The sequence below is a fragment of the Falco punctatus genome (assembly GCF_963210335.1).
Source record: "Falco punctatus genome assembly, chromosome: 19".
In the NCBI taxonomy this organism is placed as follows: domain Eukaryota; kingdom Metazoa; phylum Chordata; class Aves; order Falconiformes; family Falconidae; genus Falco; species Falco punctatus.
In genome coordinates, this window is record NC_137599.1 from 2,407,580 (window position 1) to 2,428,183 (window position 20,604).

Sequence of the window (20,604 nt, forward strand, 5' to 3'; positions counted from 1 at the left end):
ATTCCCAAAGTGATTTTTTTTTTTTTTTTTTTTTTTTTGGCTTTCTTTCCCAATTCCCATAAATTAAAAAAGAAAAAAAGGAGAAGGAGAAAAAAAAAATGAAAAAAGGGAATATTTTGATGCAGAGGCACCTGGATCGGTTATCCTGGCTGTGGAGGTTGTTACTCAATTTATCCAACATTGTTTTAGTTCCATAAAGTGTCTGGCCGTCCCTCTCCTCGGGCTCTGCAGGGTGCTGGGGCTGCTACGGGGCCAGATCCTGCTCCTTGCTCAGCCGCTTAGGGAAATTGGCTTTTGTGAAGGGTCTCTTTGGGTTTTGTACCTCTCCTGCCAGAACTTTGCGGTGGGAATTGTCTTTTTTTTTTTTTTTTTTCCTCCCTTTCTTTAAGAGCCGAAGAGAACACCTCACTTTAAAAAAAAAAAAAGTATTTCTTTGTAATTCGTAACTTCCAAAACACTTTAGGAATTTAAAAAAAAAAAAAAAAAAAAAAGGGAAAAAAATTCCTTTTGGTGGGGAATTGCCACCAGGGAGGAGTGTCTTTTGGAGCCGGCATCCTTCTGGGCTGGGGGGGGTGTGTCCTGCTGGGGGTCGGACGGGCTCCTCCAGCAGCATCTCAGTACTTGGAGGCTTCCCAGGTGTTAATGTATCATTTATATAAGCATATATATTTTTGTTGTTGTCGAGGAAGTATTTCCAATTCATTTTCTCCTCCCGCAGAACGTTGCGGTGTTGTCCATTTCAATGAGACTTCAAAAAAAAAAAAAGAGATGAATAAAACAAAGGTACATATTTATGAGCTTTTTTTTTTTTTTTTTTTTTTTTTTTTTTCTTGAGTAGGGCTTTCCTATGGAAAACATACGGTGGTTCTTTTTATTTTTAGAGACGACAGTGTTCTGAAGCGTTAAACGGGTGGGAATTGGGGGGGGGGGGGGTTGGGAGGGCAGAGAGACCTTCTTGCTACTAACAGGATTTGATTTCATTTCTTTTTATACAGAGAGATAAATGAAAAAGAAAAAAAAAATGCACCTGAAGAGGTGGTGCTTCTCTAACTGGTGAAAAAAAAAATCTGCCTTACACAGCCAGACCCACGGCTGCACCCAGCAGCTTTGCCGTGGGAGGAAGGAGGGGAGAGAAAATAAATTTAAAAAAAAATATAAAAACATATACACACGGTGATGTGCAAGGCCCCTGCGTGAGCAGGGTCCGGGGGCTCTCGTAGTGTTGAGTCAGCACCGAGGAGCGACACAGTTTGCAAAATTCCAAGTGTAAATTTGTTTGGTTTTGGGGTATTTTTTGAGTTCTGGTTTTGTTTTGTTTTTTTTTAATTGCTAGTTCATGCCTGATGTGCAGGAAAAAAAAAGTTCTGTAAGATGCAGAGTGCACTAAATAAACCGGTCACCTCTTGAGGAATGGGCGGGGGGTGGGGGTGGTAATTTTTTTTAATTATTTTTATTTTTTCCTTTCCACCATGCGGTTGCCAGCTCTGCTCGGCAGTGCAGCTTTTGTTGTTGTTGTTGTTCTGGCTTTTCTTCCCGAGCCCATCCAATTTGGAAGGAAAAGTCGTGTTCCAGCGCTGAATCCTCTTAGGAAGCCGGTGCCTATTTATTGTCTTTCCAAATTGGCAAAACCCCAGGAAAATCCTGCCGAGGAGCGAGAGCTCCTTCCACCGGCACCGCAAACCCGACCCCCTCGCAGGCTGCACCCCCCACCCAGCGCTGGGGTCCCACCGGTGGGTGCAGCTTGGGGTGGCGGTGGTGCCACCGTGTCCCGGTAGGGGCTCCGGGGGGATGCTTCTCCCCGTTCTTCTTGCACCAAGGGCTGTGGAAAGGTGCTGAGGACCTCGGAGGGGGGCGGGGAGGGGGGGCTCCTGGCCCTTTGGGCCACCTCGGGCAAGGGACAGACATCCCAGGCTCCTGTCCCTTGCTCAGGGGTGGCATCTGCCATCTGTCCCCCGGGGAGGGGGGGCTGGCCACGGGCTTCTGCAGAAGGTGGTTGTCACCGTTCCCTTGCCCGAGCCGCCCCGGGGAGGTTGGGGCAGAGCTGTAGCACTGGCAGGGACCGGTTGCTCCGTTTCCAGTGGCTTTTCTTAACTGGGCCCAGTAAGAGCTTTTCAATCCCTGCAGGGGCAACGCGGGGGGAGGGGGGCAGCCTGGCCCCTGGTCACAAGGCTGGGGGGCTGCTCGCATCCTCCCCAACCCTCGCAGCAGCTCTTTCTTTCTTTTCATCCTTTTTTTTTTTTTTTTCCTTTCTTTTTTTTTTTTCTTTTTTTTTTTTTAAAGGGTCTCCTTACAAAGAAGACAAAAGGATTTACTGGGAGGGGGTGGCGATGGGGGGGGGGGGGGGGGGATGGATGTGTGGGTTTAAAACGATTTAAACGTGGTGCAGGTTCCAGACAAGTCATGAGATGGCGATTCGCCCCTCCTTCCTTCCTCCACGCGCATCATTTTTGGGTTTAATGCCAATGTCGAACACGCTGTAGCCAGTTACCCAGCAGAGAAGCGTCTGGTGAGACTCTTACTGTACCTCTCCCGAGTTTCATTTTGAGACTGAGCGCGCCTTTTTTTTTGGTTGTACCTTTGTCTCTGTACAGATATTTTGTAATATATTAAAATTCTTTCTTTTTTTTTTTTTTTTTTTTCCTTTTCGGTTTATAAAAATGGAAAAAAAAAAAAAGTGGAGATTGGAAAAATTAAATATTTCCTGTTACTGTATCGCCTTTTGCTCCGGTGCACTGAATTATCATGTTGCTTGCTGTAAATTTGCAAATTACACGGGAATGGTTTTTCCGATAAAAAAAGCCTTTTTTCCCCCTTCTGGTGCCGGTGGGAGCTTGATGTGGGACCGGCAAGCGTGGCCGGGACTTGGCATCGCCAGCCCTCAGCCCTGCGAGGCTGCAGCCCCTCTAAACACACCCCACACCCCCCAATATGACTCTGCTAATTGAGAGCAGGGTCTAGTGGTCAGCCCCTGGGGTGTCACCCGGCTGGGTGGGCGATGGTGCCCCGCTGGGGTGGGTGATGGTGCCCAGTTGGGATGGGTGATGGTGCCCGGCTGGGTGGGTGATGGTGCCCAGTTGGGTGGGTGATGGTGTCCGGCTGGGTGGGTGATGGTGCCCAGTTGGGATGGGTGATGGTGCCCGGCTGGGTGGGTGATGGTGCCCAGCTGGGTGGGTGATGGTGTCCAGCTGGGTGGGTGATGGTGCCCGGCTGGGATGGGTGATGGTGTCCGGCTGGGTGGGTGATGGTGTCCGGCTGGGATGGGTGATGGTGCCCGGTTGGGTCGCTGATGGTGCCCGGCTGGGGTGGGTGATGGTGCCCGGCTGGGTGGGTGATGGTGTCCAGCTGGGATGGGTGATGGTGCCCAGTTGGGATGGGTGATGGTGCCCGGCTGGGATGGGTAATGGTGCCCGGTTGGGATGGGTGATGGTGCCCGGTTGGGATGGGTGATGGTGCCTGGCTGGGTGGGTGATGGTGCCCGGCTGGGATGGGTGATGGTGTCCGGCTGGGTGGGTGATGGTGCCCGGCTGGGTGGGTGATGGTGTCCGGCTGGGTGGGTGATGGTGCCCGGCTGGGTGGGTGATGGTGCCCGGCTGGATGGGTGATGATGCCCATTTGGGATGCGTGATGGTGTCTGGCTGGGATGGGTGATGGTGCCCAGTTGGGTGGGTGATGGTGTCCGGCTGGGATGGGTGATGGTGCCCGGCTGGGTGGGTGATGGTGCCCAGTTGGGATGGGTGATGGTGCCCAGCTGGGTGGGTGATGGTGCCCGGCTGGGATGAGTGATGGTGTCCAGTTGGGATGGGTGATGGTGCCCGGCTGGGTGGGTGATGGTGCCCGGCTGGGTGGGTGATGGTGTCAAGCTGGGATGGGTGATGGTGCCCAGTTGGGATGGGTGATGGTGCCCGGCTGGGTGGGTGATGGTGCCTGGCTGGGTGGGTGATGGTGCCCAGTTGGGATGGGTGATGGTGCCCGGCTGGGATGGGTGATGGTGTCTGGCTGGGATGGGTGATGGTGCCCGGCTGGGTGGGGGATGCCCAAGGTGGGCACGCTTATGGTGGGAGTGGGAAGGAGGAAACCTGGAGCCGAGGCAAAGCCAGGAAAAGGCAGCAGTGAGGTCCAGGTTGGTCTCCAAACCTTCCCCCAGCTCCTTGGGGACTGAAGGGGACCCCCGGGTCCTGTGGAGGACAGATTCTGCTCTAGCCCTGAGCCATGACAGCCAAGGGGGAGCCGTGGTGGTGGCAGGGGGTCTGTCCCCTCCATCCACCCACCTCCCTGGTGGCTCTGCGCTGGTGCCAGCTCCATCCTGGCTCCGGGGGGGCTGCAGCAGGATTTGCCCCAGCCCTTGGGCGTGGGAAGGAGAAGGGGCAGGATCTGGGGTGGCAGGAGACATGGTGGGTGCAGGTGGTGGCCTTTGCTCCCCGGCATCAGCTGCTTTCTGCTGGGCCGAGGCTCGGACAGACCCTCACTCGTGGTTTTTAGTGACCTTGGGCAGAGGGCACCAGGCAGGGGGTGCTGAGGGGGTGCTGCTGGGGGGCTGTGGGCCTTGGATGGGGGCTCACCACGTGATGGGGGTCCCTGCACCGCAGCCGGCGCCTCCCTCTTGGCAGAACCCAACCGTGTCTCCCATCACCTCCCATTCCAGCCCCGGCTTTCTCGCTCTCTTTTCGCCTGGTTTAGCATCCCTGCCACTGACACGTCTTAAAATATATCCCTGTGCAGATGGTGGGGGGGGGGCTCAGCGCCGGGTGCTTCCCTCTGCCTCCGAGAGCCGGGGTGAGCCCGGAGCAGCCGCACTGGCCACCCTCCTGATTTATTAGCGGGGCAGCTGGGAGCCGTGTGGGCTTGGGGAGCTCATCCATCCTCCGGTCCCTCCTCCGGGTGGCTCTGGAGCATCACCCTGCCATGGTGGCACAACTCTGGAGCATCACCCTGCCATGGTGGCACCACACCGGAGCATCACCCTGCCATGGTGACACCACTCCGGAGCATCACCCTGCCATGGTGGCACCACTCCGGAGCATCACCCTGCCATGGTGACACCACTCCGGAGCATCACCCTGCCATGGTGACACCACACCAGCCCAGGCTGTCCCCCACCATCCTGCTGCCATGGGTGGACAAGCCCCACGCGGTCCCTGGCTCCTGCGGCATCCCGCTTGCTGTCCCCCCCGCCCCCATCCAAAGGTGACCAGGCTGGTTTATTCTATTTCATTGATTTTATTTAATTTATTTGAACTACCCCGGCAGCAGCTGCCGCGCCAAATGGCTGGGGGCCGTGCGATGCTCGCCGAGCCGGCGCTGTAAATCTCCGCCGCTTCCCCGTTGGGTTCCGCTCGGCGGAGCCGCGGCTCTCCCGGCTGCTCCATCCCGCTGTTCCCAGCTCCGCGTGGTGCCTGGGCCGAGCCGTGGGATCCCGTGGGATCCCGTGGGATCCGCCACGGTCCTTCCTGCCGCAGGCCTCGTGTGGGCAGCTCTCCCGCTCATCCTGACGGTGTGGTGATGGCACGGCCAGGCTCCATGCGATGTGTGCACCGGGATGCCGGCCACGGCACCGCGGTGAGCTCCGGGCGTGGTGGTGGGCTAGACCAGGAAGGGCTCAGGGAAGAGGAGCAGCAGGAGGCTCCATGCGAAGGCGGCAGGAGCTCGGCGCTGCCCATCACCGTGGGGCAACCGCATCCCACCACGGTGCTGCCCTTTCCCACTTTCCCGATGCTCCACGGAGCCAGCCGGTGGGATACGCTGCATCCCACTGCGGTGAAACCCACCCCGCGGCCCCGCCGGCTGGTACCCACCGATGAGCCAAAGCATCGGTGGCTTTTGGCAATCCCCCAGCCAGCGCGCCGTGCCTCAGTTTCCCCACCTGCCGAAGCGGCTCTTGCCGTGTTACCCAGCAGGGCCTCACCCTGTGCGTGTGAGCGTGCAACGTGCGTGTGTCTTTCTGCACGCTCACGCCTGTGCGTGGGCCCCAGGTGTGCGCACATGCGTGAACACGCGTGTGCGCACACCTGGGGCCCACGCACATGCGTGTTCACGCGTGTGCGTGTCTGCCAGTCACCAGGTGTCGCTCTCGGCACGGCCACCACCTCCCACCGTGTCCCCATCCTCCTCCCCGGCTATATTTGTCCTTCCAGCTGCTCCGGCTGGCGGCATTAAAGGTTTTTCTTGCAATTTCCACGTTTCCTTCCAAAAACCCGTTAACACCTTTCCTGGGCGTTTGAGGGGGGCTGGGGAGAATAAAAGGATGGAAAAGGAACGGGATAAAATCCCCAAAATCATAAAGGTGCTGGAGGAGGTGATGTGCTGGGGATGGAGGCGGGTGTCGGGGTTGGGTTTTGGGGGTGAAGGGTGGGCGCGTGAGCCCCAGCGCTTTCCATCCCACGGGATCCAGCGCTCTCCATCCCATGGAATCCAGCACTTTCCATCCCACGGGAGCGGGATGCTGCGCTGGGAACACGTCGCGATGGCACTGGTGGCATTTTGGATGGCGTCACCCAGCTGCGGTGGCACAAGGGGATGATGGATGGGGTTTGCCAGGGTTGGGGGGGGGGGGGCGGGGATCATGGTGGGGGAGGGGTCCTGCCCTGTCCCCGCTCCAGGGGGGGGGCACAGCAGCAGGGTGATGCTGTCCCTGTGCCACAGGGCCACCTGGCCTGGCAAGCCCCGCGTGCCCTGCCGCACCGGCAGCTTGATTAAAAAGGCGGCGCGGGCGGCGCGGCACAGCTGGTGCCTCCTGCCAGCACCCCCAGCGCGAAGGCGCCCGAGATTAACGTCTCCAATTAGCAGGAAAACGAAGCCACCACAACCCGGGGGGTTCCCTGCCCCCCCCCCCCGCCCCGTACCCCACCCCACCCCACCCCACCCCCCGGTGTCACCTCTTGGGGATGCTGCCGCCAGGCTGGTCTGTGGCTGGTGGCCACCCATGGTGGTGCCCATGCCAAGTGGTGGCCATGCCATGCTCCCCTGCCCCCCGCCTCATTTTTGGGGACATTCCCCCCCTCCCTCCCATCACCCCCACTGGGGGTCCCCTCCCACCGTGCCCCATGTGCCGCCCAGCCTGCGGGAGGGGGACACGGGCAGGGTGACACCCCCCCCCCCCCCCACTGAACTCAGTTGGGGACAGGGCACTCAGGTGGCAGCAGGGACAGGACCCAGCATCATCCCACCCCCCAACCCCCCCCCCCCCCACCGGCACAGCTGAGCCAAGGCTTGGGGAGGGGGGGGGGGGGCGCTGGGGGAGGGCCTGTGCCTGCACGCTTTCACCTGCCATTTAATTGGATGTATTTTTAATTAATGGTGCCTCTGGGACCAACATGAGACAACACGCGCTCTGAAGAGGGGCAGGGGAGGAATTGGGGACGGTGGCAGGATTGGGCCGCGGGGTGCGCTTACCCGCCAAACGCCGCCATCAATCACCCCCTACTTTTCGACTCTGGACTTTTGGCTGGGGCTCAAGGCAGGAGGGGGGGGTCCCAGCCCACCCCCCCCCACCCCCCTCCCACCCCCGGTGCCGCCTGGCACATGTGTGATGAGCCGCACGGCCTCAGCTGTGGCTGGTAGCGGGGGGGTGGGGGGGTGGGGGTGCTGGGGGGAGTGTTGGCCGGCAAATCCTGCTCCAAATCTGCTGCCCACTTGCTTCTGCTGGGACCCCTGGGTCATGGGGGGGCACCTGGGGGGGCCTGAACCTCCCGGGTAGCCCCCAGCCCCACCCCATGGCAGCAGTCCCTCTGCCCCCCAGCAGCCCCCACCACCAGGGCGCTTGGTACCCAAGCCCCCCCCCCCCCCCCCCATGCCTCCATCCTCGCTTTGTTCCTCCCGCCCAGCCCTGGGGAGGGGGGGGCACAGCTGGTTCAGGCTCATCGCCCCCCCCCCACCTTCTGGCACAGCCCGGGGGGGCCGCGCTGGGTGGTGATGCTGGGGCAGCTGCCCAGCCCTGCGAGGGGCCGGGGGGGCCGGGGGGTCTCACCCGTGGCAGGTGCTGCGGCGCAATGTAGGGCAGGCATTAATATTTAGTGGGGCTGGTGGGGGGGGGGGGGCGGGGGGTCACCAGGGGGGCGACACAGCTGCCTCCTGCGCTGGAATGCGAACTGCAGCCTGCGGGGATGGCTGCCCCCCCCGGACTCCCCCAGACCCCCCAAACCTCCTGGAGAAGGGGGGGAGCACATAGGAAAGGGGGGGGGGGGGCACAGCTGTGGGCACATGGGAGGTGTGAAAGGTGGCGGTGGCCAAGCCACGGCCCCTCGAAGCCACCAGCCACGGGGGGGGGGGAAGGGGGGATCCCGGGGGGGGTCCCAGCCTGCTGCTCGGGCCACCAGCTGTGATGCCAGTGCGGTGTGGGGCGGTGGGGACAGTGGGGGCGGTGGGGACAGTGGGGGCAGCTGGTGGCCCAGCGCACGGGGCTCGGCGGGGACACGTGGTGCTGCGGACCTGCCCGCGTGGGGATGGCGGCGGTGGGGCTGGGGGGGCTGGGGGGGCTGGTGGGGCAGGTGGAGCTGGTGGAGCTGGGGGGGCTGGGGGGGCTGGGGGGGCTGGTGGGGCTGGGGGCGCTGGTGGGGCTGGTGGGGCTGGGGGGGCTGGTGGAGCTGGTGGGGCTGGTGGGGCTGGGGGGGCTGGGGGGGCTGGTGGAGCTGGGGGGGCTGGGGGGGCTGGTGGAGCTGGTGGGGCTGGGGGGGCTGGGGGGGCTGGTGGAGCTGGTGGGGCTGGGGGGGCTGGGGGGGCTGGGGGGGCTGGTGGAGCTGGTGGAGCTGGTGGGGCTGGTGGGGCTGGTGGGGCTGGTGAGGCTGGTGAGGCTGGTGGAGCTGGGGGGGCTGGTGGAGCTGGGGGGGCTGGGGGGGCTGGTGGACCCTCGGAGCCTTTGGTTGCGGCACCCCGGGGTGCTGCCAGGGATCTGGGGGTGCCCCATCCCCTGTCTGAGGGCTGGGGGGGGGCTGCGCCCAGTGGCTGGCCCCTCACCACAGCTGGACGCTCACCATGGCCAGACCCCCCCCATGGCCAGACCCCCGCCCTGGCTGGACCCTTGCCACAGCCAGACCCTCACTACAACCAGACCCTCACCACAGCCAGACCCTCACCCCACGGCTGGACCCTCACCCCACGGCTGGACCCTCACCCCAGACCTTCACCCCACGGCTGGACCCTCACCCCAGACCGTCACCCCACAGCTGGACCCTCACCCCACAGCTGGACCCTCACCCCAGATCCTTGCCCCACAGCTGGACCCTCACCATGGCCAGACCCTCACCCCACAGCTGGACCCTCACCCCACAGTCATCTCCTTGCCATAGCCAGACCCTCACCCCAAATCCTTGCCCCAGAGCTGGACCCTCACCACAGCCAGACCCTCACCACAGCTGGACCTTCCCCATGGCCAGACCCTCGCGCCAGACCCTTGCCCCACAGCCAGACCCTCACCACGGCCAGACCCTCACCATGGCCGGACCCTCGCCCTGGCTGGACCTTCACCACAGCGGGACCCCTGCCCCGGCTGGACCCCCGCCCCGGCGCGGGCGGGTTTATTAGCGTTATTCCGGCATTGTGATGCAGAGAGAGTCGGTGCAGCAGCTGCTGCCACCCGGGTGTTTATTGTTACCCAGAGACAGCCCCTGGCTGCCGCCCAGCCCCCCCAGCCCCATGCAACATTTATAGCGCGGCGGGGCCGCTTTAACTCTCTGCCTCCCGGGCGGGGGGGGTGGGGGGGTGGGGGCTGCCCGGGAGACCCCGACCCTGGCGGCTGGGCCAGGCCCAGAGATGCCGTGTCACGCCGGGCCACCTCGTGTCATGCCTGGATGCCCCACACTGCAGCATATGTGCCGTGCCTCTGGTGCGCCATGCCATGCGCCGTACCGTGCCATGTTGTGCCATGCCATGTACCGCCTGTGCTGTGCCATGCCATGCTGTGCCGTGCCGTGCCGTGCCTTGCCGTGCCATGCCATACCGTGCCATGTTGTGCCATGCCGTGTACCGCCCGTGCTGTGCCATGCCATGCTGTGCTGTGCCATGCCATGCTGTGCTGTGCCATGCCATGCCATGCCAAGCTGTGCCATGCCGTACCGTGCCATGTTGTGCCATGCCATGTACCGCCTGTGCTGTGCCATGCCATGCTGTGCTGTGCCATGCCATGCCATGCCAAGCTGTGCCATGCCATACCGTGCCATGTTGTGCCATGCCATGTACCGCCTGTGCTGTGCCATGCCATGCTGTGCCGTGCCGTGCCGTGCCTTGCCGTGCCATGCCATACCGTGCCATGTTGTGCCATGCCGTGTACCGCCCGTGCTGTGCCATGCCATGCTGTGCTGTGCCATGCCATGCTGTGCTGTGCCATGCCATGCCATGCCAAGCTGTGCCATGCCGTACCGTGCCATGTTGTGCCATGCCATGTACCGCCTGTGCTGTGCCATGCCATGCTGTGCTGTGCCATGCCATGCCATGCCAAGCTGTGCCATGCCATACCGTGCCATGTTGTGCCATGCCATGTACCGCCTGTGCTGTGCCATGCCATGCTGTGCCGTGCTGTGCTGTGCCATGCTGTGCCATGCTGTGCCAAGCCATGCCATGCCGTGCTGTGCCCTGCTATGCTATGCCGTGCCATGCCATGCTGTGCCAAACTGTGCCATGCCATGCCGTGCCATGCCAAGCTGTGCCGTGCCGTGCCGTGCTGTGCCATGCCGTGCTGTGCCATACCATGCTGTGCCATGCCACCGGAGCCCCACACAGCAGCCCCCAGGGAGTCTGTATCCATGGCACGGCTAATCCTCCAGCTGGGCAGGGTGCCAGCCCAGCCCCGTGCCCGCCTGCCCACCCACCCAAGGGGACACGGCCCTGGCTGCCCCTCACCAGGAGGTGCCAGCCCAGCGCCAGGGGGTCCGGGGGGTCCAGTACTGGCCTGGCTGCCCCAGCCCTGCTGACATCGCCAGCCAGGGGGGACAGGAGGGTCCCCACCTTGTCCCTGGATGTGGTTAGAGGGGCAGAGGGGCCATGGCAGGGACACACTGGGTGCTGAGGGGTTGTGGGGGCTCAGTCCCTGGGGGCTGGGTGGGATGAGGCCTCACCTCGGCATCCACTTGGTGCCACGTGTCCGCCTCCTCTCTCCTGTGGCACGGCAGGGCATGGCACAGGATGGTACAGCCCAGCACGGCACGGCTCAGCGCTGCTCGGCATGGCATGGCACAGCACAGCACGGTATGGCACTGCTCAGCATGGCACAGCACAGTTCGGTTTGGCATGGCACAGGGTGGCATGGCGTGGCATGGCACAGCACAGCATGGCTCTGCACAGCATGGCACGGCACAGAGTGGCATGGCACGGTACAGCACGGTATGGCTCTGCGCAGCATGGCACAGCACAGAGCGGCACAGCATGGCACGGCATGGCACAGCACAGCATGGCATGGCACAGTATGGTGTGGCACTGCTCAGCATGGCACAGCTCAGCTTGGCACAGCATGGCACAGCTCGGCATGACACAGCGTGGGATGGCACAGCATGGCACAGCTCTGCACAGCAAACATGGCACAGCTCAGCTCTGCTTGGCACAACATGGTATGGCACAGCTCGGCACAGCTCGGCACAGCATGGCATGGCACAGCGTGGCACAGCTCAGCTCTGCGTGGCACAGCGTGGCACAGCTCAGCTCGGCACAGCATGGCATGGCACAGCTCGGCACGGCTCTGCACAGCACAAAATGACACTGCTCAGCATGGCACATCATGGCACGGCACGGCACGGCATAGCACGGCTTGGCACAGCACACCGGGGTATCAGCACCACCGAGCACAGCAACCAGCCGGTTGCGACCATCTGCCCTCGCGTGACCCTCACCGTGGCCTGTCCCTCCCACCCAGCTCTGGGGACACCGGTGTCACCGGTGGGTGCATGGCCCTGTCCCCCCACCCCAGCCGGGGGCTGCGGCACCGACCGGGGGTGCCGGTGCCAGGCAGCCCCTGTCCCCCTGCCCCCGCCCTGCCAGAGCCCCCCGCTCCCCCCCCAGCTCCCTCCACCTCTCAGCAAGTTTTTTATGTGATTACAGGCACTGCATGGTAATTAGTGCTAAACTCATTTGCACAACTACAGTTAATTGGCTACAACAATTAATTAATGTGTTGGAAATTTGGCACCGGCAGAAAAAAAAAAAGAAAAAAAAGTTTGTCATCAGAGGGAAAAAAGGGGGGAGATGGGGGTGCCTGCACCCACCTGCACCCACCTGCACCCACCTGCAGCCCCAGCCCCGGCTCTCCCTCAAAGTTTCCCCCCCAAAGCTGCTGGCCCTGTTTGGCCCCGCGCTTTGTTTTCCTTTTTTCTTCTCCCTTTTCATTTTTTTTCCCCCGTTTTCCTTTTTCTTTCTTTCTTTCTTTCTTTCTTTTTTTTTTTTTTTTTTTTTTTTTTGCAACTTAAGCAAACTCATTTCCCTGATAAAATATAGCATGACTAATGACTGAAGCATGTAAAAATCATTGGGAAAATGTCCTTGGAAGACGAATGCATTTTCAGCAGAATAATTAACTTAATTAACAAATTCACATGCATATTCATCAGGCTATTAATGTCTTCTCAGCTCAGCTTGACGAACATTGCGGTAATAACCATCTCATTTGCATATTGCATTCTACTGCTATCCAAAAAAAAAAAAAAAAAAAAAAAAAAGAGGCGGATGCACACGCGTGTGCCCCGTGCCCGCTCCCGTGGGATGGAACGGTGGGTGCCATGCGCCCCGCTGAGGTTGGTGGTCCTCGTGTGGCGGTGCCCGCGTGCAGGCACCGAGCGGCGGGAGGTGTGAGGAAGGGACCGCGACGCCTGCCGCAGATGCCAAGGCCGGGAGCGGCGGTACCCGCCGCTCCCGGCCTTGGCATCTGCGGCAGGCGGTGCGGTGCGGGCGCGGAGGGGGAGAGGACCCGTAGCAGCTGTCGGCCTAATTCGGCTAACGCGCTGCTCGTGGGCGGCTTAGAAAAACAGATTAGGCGCCTGCGACAGGCACTGATTCCTGACATACGCTCGGGGTCTGCGTCTTTATCGCCCGCGCCTGGCGAGGGGGGATGAGGATGGGGAGGATGGGGGTGATGGGGTGGGGTGGGGGGCGGAGGGGTAACGGGGAGGGAAGGGATGAAGAAGATGTGGGTGAGGGGGGTGAAGAGGATGAAGAGGGTGAAGCAGGCGATGGAGAAGGCAATGGGGGTGAAGAGGATGAAGGGGGTGAAGAGAGCGATGGTGATGAAGGGGGCAATGGGGATGAAGAAGATGAAGGGGGTGATGGGGATGAAGAGAATGAAGGGGTGAAGAGGGCGATGGGGATGGAGAAGGCAAGGGGGATGAAGAGGATGAAGGGGGTGAAGCGGGTGAAGGGGGTGAAGAGGGCGGTGGGGGTGAGGGGGGTGAAGAGGGCGGTGGGGTGAAGGGGGCAATGGGGATGAAGAAGACAATGGGGACGAAGGAGATGACGGGGGTGATGGGGATAAAGAGGATGAAGGGGGTGATGGGGGACATTGAGTGGATCCAGCCCCGCCCCCCCACCCCACCCACTCCCTCCCCGCTGGCTCCACCCATCCCTGCCACACCCTGGCTGGCCCCGCCCCTGGTGCCACACCCAGCTTGGCCCCACCCACAGCAGGGGGTGCAGCCCCACGTGAGCGCAGAGCACACACACACGTGCACATGCACGTGTGCACACTGAGCACGCACAGCCATGTGCACACGCATGTGCACACACGCTGTGCACACACCAGCCACACAGGACACACGTGCGTGAACGTGTCAGGGCTGCACACACCAGACATGTGTGTGCAGTTCTGTACACACAGCATGTGAGCACACATGCACACCCTGAGCACACGCATGCACACACACAGAGCACATACACACGTGCACACCCTGAGCACACACAAGCACGCACATTCACATGCACACACGTACACACACGTGCATACATGCACGCTGAGTGCACACATGCACACACACCCTGAGCACACACTCCTCAACGCGTGCGCATCCCATGTCAGCATGCCCATCCCAGTTAAGTGTGTGCACCCTGTGTAAGCATGTCCACGCTGTGTAAGCGTGCGCATCCCATGTCAGCATGCCCATCCCATGTAAGTTGTGCTCACCCCGTGTAAGCGTGCACACCCTGTGTAAGCATGTCCACCCCATGTAAGCGTGCCCACCCCCATGTAAGTGTGCTCACCCTGTGCAAGCGTGCCCACCCCATGTAAGTGTGCCCACCTCATGTAAGCATGCACACCCCATGTAAGTGTGCCCACCCCATGTGAGCGTGCACACCCCATGTAAGCGTGCACACCCCATGTAAGTGTGCCCACCCCACGTGAGCGTGCACACCCCATTTAAGTGTGCCCACCCTGTGCACACCCACAGAGTGGGGGCACGCACGGGGGTTCCCGGTCACAGAGGAGGTTCTGGCTGCCACCCTGGGCTGTCACCCAGGTGGCTCTAGGTGACCTGGGATAGGTGCAGATCACCCAGCCGGGTAGGCTGGGTCCAGGCCACGCTGCAGCACCGCGGGGCTCAGCCCCTCACCGCGGGGGGGACGACAGACCCCCACCATGGCGGGGTACAGGGGAGGGGGGTGTGTGGACGGATGGAGGGAGGGTGGATGGGTGGATGGATGTGGATGGATGGACGCTAGGTGGATGGATGGATGGATGGATGGATGGATGGATGGAGGGTGGTTGGATGGTGGATGGATGGACAGATGGATGGATGGTGGATGGACAGGTGGATGGATGGTGGATGGACAGGTGGATGGATGGTGGATGGGTGGATGGATGGAGGGTGGATGGATGGATGGAGGGTGGTTGGATGGTGGATGGATGGACAGATGGATGGATGGTGGATGGACAGGTGGATGGATGGTGGATGGGTGGATGGATGGTGGATGGGTGGATGGATGGAGGGTGGATGGATGGATGGGTGGAGGGTGGATGGATGGATAGATGGATTCTGGATGGATGGATGCTGGATGGATGGATGGATGGTGCACGAATGGTGCATGGGCAGATGGATGGATGCTGGATGGGTGATGGATGGGTGAATGGATGAATGGATGGATGGTGGGTGGGTGGATGGATGGATGGTGGATGGGCAGGTGGATGGATGGATGGGTGGATGGATGGATGGTGGATGGGCAGGTGGATGGATGATGGATGGGTGGATGGATGGATGGATGGATGGATGTTGGATGGATGGATGGTGAGTGGGTGGATGTGCAGACAGGTGGACGGATGTAGATGACCATGCAGATGGGAGGACAGATGGACAGACAGATGCGTGGGTGGTGGATGGATGGTGGGAGGATGGATGTTGGGTGGATGACGGATGGATGGGTGGTGGGTGGATGGGTGGTGGATGGGTGGACAGACAGTGGGACAAGCAGGTGGGTGGATGGGTGGTGGATGGGCTGGGCAGGCAGAAGAGTGGATGGGTGGATGCAGGGACAGACACATGGCTGGGTGGACAGACGGACAGGTGACATAGGGTGGGTGAGTGGGCACGTGGGTGGGTGGAGGGACAGGGGGACATGCTGGCAGGGTCACTTTCCTCACCCAGAAGGGCCCAGTGGGAGGGACTCTGTCCCTCTACCCTGCACTCTAGGAGGGACAGACCCTGCTGCCACCCTGCTGTGGCACCCACCGACCAGGGTGGGCGGCCAGGGGCTGGGGACCTGCTGGGGGACATGGGGACACGACCCCAGGGGAGGCCCTGCGCCCTGGAGACGGGGATGATGGCGGTGGGGCCCCGGGGTCACCATCACCCCAGGAGCAGGTGACCCATTACTGGGTGGCACCGGGGGCCACCCTGGTCCTAGGGATGGGGACAGACCTCAGCCAATCGCCATCCAAGACTCATACCTCCAGCCAATCCCCTGCCAGGGCTTGTGGATGCCGACCAATCACAGCCTTCCCTCACGCTGGCCCCGCCCACACTGGGTATATAAGCCTCCTGCGTGGCTGTGACCAGTGGCTCCCCCGGGGCATGGGGTCCCCCCCCCCGGTCCCCTCACTCGTGACAGTGGGTGTGGGGGGGAGGATCTGACCCTGCTTGGCCAGGCAGGATGTGGGGGTGCCCCCAGGACCCTCAGCTGTGTCTGGGGTGCCACAGCCCAGCGCCACCATCCCTGGCATCCTCACTCTCCGTGGGACCACTGGGCTCCTGGAGCATCGCAGTGACTCTGGGAGGGGACATAGGGGTCACCTCACCTTCACTCATGGCTGTGAGTTGCCACCAGCACCTCCACTGGCCCTGGGGACCTGCCTGTCCCAGTGACCATGCAGGCAGGCGAAAGCTGAGCCCTTCCCTGTGGAACGGTGAGGAAACTGAGGCACAGGGATGCTGCAGGGCCAGGGAGCAAAGCCACCAACCCCCCAGGACCTCCCCTTTGTCCCCAGGAGCATCCCTGGGCTCTCACCCCCAGCTACACCTGGAAAAACTCCCCCAGCGATGCCCAAAACGAGGAAGACCCATGGAAAGGAGGGGGAGGGAGCTGGACCCCACAGCACGGGGTGGGGTGGGGGCCAGGGGGTGAAGGTCGGGTGAAGGGCACCATCGGCAAGCACGCAAAGGGGTGGGGGTGGGGGGGATGATGATGCGGCACACGGTGCCAGCTGTATCCGGCGAAAGGCAAATAATTCAGCGGCACCAACCGGAGAGGAACCAGCCCACCGAGCCACGTGCCAAAATACCAGCAGTAAAGTAGTTAAATGGATCCAGCGCGGGAGCGAGGAGCCGGTTTGGGCCCCCATCCAAAGGAGTTAATGTCCCACAGTATGATCGATTAGTTGTCAGCCGTGATTTCAAACCAATACAAGATGAATGGCATCATTTTCCTTCTCTCATTTTAGGCAGAATTAAGAAGCCATTAGCTAACACAAATTTTTGGCAACTTTAATAAAAAAAGCTCCAATAGACATTTGTAGCAAACGTTCTCCAAGGTCCCCAAAATCCCTCCCCAATGGCAAAGGTGGAAATAACCTCCCGCAACCTGCTCGGCTCGGTGTCCGCGGTGCTGCTGGTGCCAATGCCATGCCCACCAAGAGGAGACACCAATGGAGCATCTTCATCCCGCCGGAGCAATGCGGCCGGGTGCCCTGCCCAGCCTACGGCGCTGAGCCCCGGTGCCGCCACCGACCTGGCATCACTCGTGTGATGAGCCGGGGGGTCTCGATGGTGGGGGGCTTTGTGCTGGGGTGGGCAGCGCCAGGCAGGGGACTAGTCAAGGACAAACTGCGCACAAGCTGCTGCTGCCCGCGTGCCCGCAGGCGCGGGGCCGCCGTGCCAGCCCAGCCGTGGCCATTACGGCTGCGTGCGCCAGCTGCGGCCGCCCGATCCCCCCGTCCCCGGGGAGGCTGCGGGGAGGGGGGCTTGGGCACCGTGCCACCGCCCGGGCACTGGGGCAAAGCCACGGCCTCTGGCAGCACCCGGTGAGGGGCGCCGGGGTCAGGCAGGGTGACGAGGAGGGGGGCGCTGAGGGTCGAGACCCCGCAGTGGGACCCCAGACCTGAGGTGGGACCCCCTCCCAGGTTCTGGGGAGACCCAGGGCACCCCCAGGGGTGCTGCCAGCCCTGACACTGCTGTTGGCAGGGGACAAGCTGGAGGGCAGAGATGGGCCGCAGCCCCCCACCCCCCGCCCCCCTCGGCTTTCGCTGCCGGATCACCGGATTTTAGGCACCAAATGGGGTTGAATTAGGATTATTATCACAGCTGCTCTAAATGTAATTAGTTTTGCTCTGAACTTGTTTGCTTTGCCGGGATTACGGCACAATCCAGCCGACCTGCCCGGCACTAACTTGAGAAAGGCTTTAATTACTCTAATAAAGCGGATGCCGGGTTAATGTGATGATTCCAAAGGTGTGTTTTTCAATTACATTTAACAAAAAGATTTATAGTAGGGTAAAATTTAATTAGGAGCGTGTGGGAGGGTTGGGCCAGCGTGGATGCTGCTCACCGCCGGTGGCCACGGGGCCAGGACCTGGGCTCAGACCCTGGAGCTGCCACCGTGCCCCGTGCACCGACGGGGTCTGCCCGGCACGGTGGCTCTCCATCTGTCCTGCTGGAGGGATGGATGGATCCCACCGGCCCCACCCCAGGGTGGAGGTGGACGGAGTGCCAGGGTGATGCGAAGCCCCCCATGCACTGTCCCCATCCCCTGCTCATGTCCCCTCCAGCCCCATGGCTCTGGGCAGGGGGTGTTGGGTCCCTTCCACCTCACTGCCGCACACCGGAGGCATTGCCCGGTGTTGCCGTCTCGGGCCGTCAGGATCCGTTCGAAGCAGATGGGATCCAGCTGCCAGCAGCAGCATGAGGAACCGGCTGCCAGGGGGGAGCAGGGCTGGGGCTGGGGGGCTGCGGGAGGGGGCTGGGGGGCTCTGCTGCCTGACACAGACCTCCGGCGAGCCCAGTCGAGCCGGAGCTGCCAAGAGAAATGGGCAGATTATGGGATGAACGCAGGCCAAGGCAGGGCTGGGATGCAGCCGCCGTAAATCAGCTTTTAAGTAGCAACAAAATGGACATTTCCCATATGAAATGAGCCACCGCCTGCCACGGAGGGGGGGCGGGAGCCCAGGCGGGGCGCAGGGCTGGGGGCACCACGGGGGGAAACCGCAGGGTGAGACCCCCAGCTGGGGGCTCCGGAGGGGCTGTGGGGCTGGGGATGGAGCCCAGGATGGGGGTCAGGGGAAGGGAAGGGAAGGGAAGGGAAGGGAAGGGAAGGGAAGGGAAGGGAAGGGAAGGGAAGGGAAGGGAAGGGAAGGGAAGGGAAGGGAAGGGAAGGGAAGGGAAGGGAAGGGAAGGGAAGGGAAGGGAAGGGAAGGGAAGGGAAGGGAAGGGAAGGGAAGGGAAGGGAAGGGAAGGGAAGGGAAGGGAAGGGAAGGGAAGGGAAGGGAAGGGAAGGGAAGGGAAGGGAAGGGAAGGGAAGGGAAGGGAAGGGAAGGGAAGGGAAGGGAAGGGAAGGGAAGGGAAGGGAAGGGAAGGGAAGGAAGGGAAGGGAAGGGAAGGGAAGGGAAGGGAAGGGAAGGGAAGGGAAGGGAAGGGAAGGGAAGGGAAGGGAAGGGAAGGGAAGGGAAGGGAAGGGAAGGGAAGGTGCCTGGCTGCTGCGGGGTGCTCAGGTGGGTACCACCTGCTCTCTGGTGTTCCCGGCCAGGGCCAGCACCACATCTGCTGGATCCAGCCTCCCTCGCTGCCCTTATTTGGGTTTTGACCCTTTTCTCCCCAGGGCTTGAGGGGCACCCAGGTTCCCCCCTTTCTGCAGGGCTTGGGGCTATGGACCCTTGGGCTGCTCAGCACAGCCCCAGCTTTCCAGGTGCCCTTGGCCCAGGGTGACCCCGTCCCTTGGGTACCACCTGCCCCTGCATTGTCCCCCCCCCCGCCTCCCAGCCCATCCATGCAGCCACCCCAGTGCTGGCTGTGTCCCACCAGGGTGTGGGGGCTTTTTCTCACCCTTCCAGCATCTCCCACAGCCACCGTCATCCCCTGGGTGGGGATGAGGGACCAGGCTCAGGGCTTGGCCTCACACTGGCAGTGGGGCAGGGGGTAAATGCGGGGGAAGGACACGACCCCAGGGAGAGGCACAACCACCCCACGGGACACGGGGCGGCTGGTGGGGACATGACGGGGACACTGCCCGGGGGGAAACACACACACACAGACCCAGACACACGCGTGTGCCCGGGGGTCGAGCAGCAGCCCCCAGGCCGGGCCGGGCCATGCGGGGGGGCCGGGCCGGGCCCCCCGGGCTGGGCTGCAGGCGGTGCCGCATTCCGGAGTACCAGCATTTGCTGGAGGCCGGTGCCAGCAGGCGTTGGCAGGTTTGGAGCTTCGCAGCGATTCCAGGCACAGATGTCCTTGTTTTAACTCCTCTGCGATGGAGCCTGGCAGGCCGGGCGGGGGAGGGGGCGGCTCGGCAGCCCCCGGTGCGGCGGGGACCGCTGCCAACCCGACCTGCCCTGGCCGCAGCTCCGGGGACCGCGGGGACCCCCCACCCCCGGGTGGCGTCCCGGTCTCCCCATCGCACAAAGCCGGGGGCAGCCCCCCTAAACCGGGGGCCACATCCACGACCCCCGGGCACCCCCCAGCCCCCACAGCGGGGCCGCCTGGCCCCGGTGGCAATAACGGGGCCGCCTCCGCAGCGCGGCGAGCGCCCAGCGCCGGGAGCCTCCGTTTTTTATGGTATCTGCAATTTTGGCAGAAATCTGTCTTTAATTTAGCTGTCCATATAAAAATCCGCACTGTATAATAATGAACAGATGCCATGAAATTTAAACTGAAGCAATGACTCCTCCTCCCCCCCCCCGGCTGGCACTCGCCGGTGGCAGCGGCGACCCGGAGCTGGCGCTGGCCCCGCGCCCCCGCCGCGCTCCGCCGGGCCGGGAGAGGGGCCGGGAGAGGGGCCGGGCCGGGCCGGGCCGGGGGCACCGGGGGTTGTGGGGAGGGGAGAGGGGGGGAGACACCCCCCCCCAATCTCATCCTGCCTTCATATAGTGGGGCTGAGTCCGGGCGAGCCGCCACCGCGGCGTGCCCCCGGTGCTGGCCCCGCTCCTGTCCCCGCGGCGGTGACGGGGTCTCCGGTAACATCCCCCCCGCTCCCCCAACCCTCCAACCCTCCCCGACGTGA